This window comes from Arachis duranensis, unplaced genomic scaffold (genome assembly GCF_000817695.3).
Source record: "Arachis duranensis cultivar V14167 unplaced genomic scaffold, aradu.V14167.gnm2.J7QH unplaced_Scaffold_136971, whole genome shotgun sequence".
In the NCBI taxonomy this organism is placed as follows: domain Eukaryota; kingdom Viridiplantae; phylum Streptophyta; class Magnoliopsida; order Fabales; family Fabaceae; genus Arachis; species Arachis duranensis.
The window spans coordinates 4,032-4,991 of record NW_026264007.1 but is presented as its reverse complement, the minus strand read 5'-3'; the positions used below and the strand labels follow the sequence as shown (position 1 = coordinate 4,991).

The window sequence follows — 960 nt, the reverse complement described above, 5'->3', positions numbered from 1 at the left end:
AGCAGAAACAAAGATAAAGGCATACTTGTTGAAGCTGATCCTGAACCTGAAAGGACTCTGAAGAGGAAGCTAAGAGTAGCTAAAGCATAAAACTCTGAAGAGGACCTCACTGAAATTTTCGAAAAGGAAGCAGCAAAAGAAACAATTATGGCCGAACCAAACAACAATGTAAGGAAGATGCTTGGTGATTTTACTACACCAACTTTCAACTTCTATGGAAGAAGCATCTCAATCCCTGCTATAGGAGCAAACAATTTTGAGCTAAAGCCTCAATTAGTTTCTCTATTGCAATAGAACTGCAAGTTTCATGGACTTCCATCAAAAGACCCTTATCAGTTCTTAACTGAGTTCTTGCAGATCTATGATACTTTTAAGACCAATGGAGTTGATCCTGAAGTCTACAAGCTTATTCTTTTTCCTTTTGCAGAGACAGAGCTAGAACATGGTTAGACTCATAACCTAGAGATAGCCTGGACTCTTGGGATAAGCTGGTCACGGCTTTCTTAGCCAAGTTCGTTCCTCCTCAAAAGCTGAGCAAGCTTAGAGTGGATGTTCAGACCTTCAGACAAAAAGATGGTGAGTCCCTCTATAAAGCTTGGGAAAGATACAAGAAACTGACCAAAAAGTGTCCTTCTCACATGCTTTCAGAATGGACCACATTAGATATATTCTATGATGGTCTGTCTGAATTTTTCAAGATGTCACTGGACTACTCTGTAGGTGGATCCATTCACCTAAAGAAAATGCCTACAGAAGCGCAGGAACTTATTAAAATGGTTGCAAATAATCAGTTCATGTATACCTCTGAGAGGAATCCTGTGAGTAATAGAACGCCTCAAAAGAGATGAGTTCTTGAAAGTGATGCTCTGAATGCCATACTGGCTCAGAACAAAATATTGACCCAACAAGTCAATATGATCTCTCAGAGTCTGAATAGATTGCAAAATGCATCCAACAGTA

General features: G+C 39.5%; 1 non-coding gene across 1 annotated transcript; it reads right to left on the bottom strand.

Moving 5' to 3' along the window:
• Window positions 1-536: 536 nt before the first annotated feature.
• On the bottom strand, window positions 537-644 carry LOC127743807 (small nucleolar RNA R71). Its single transcript, XR_008005150.1, has one exon. It is a non-coding gene; the product is annotated as a small nucleolar RNA R71 (small nucleolar RNA).
• Window positions 645-960: the final 316 nt, after the last annotated feature.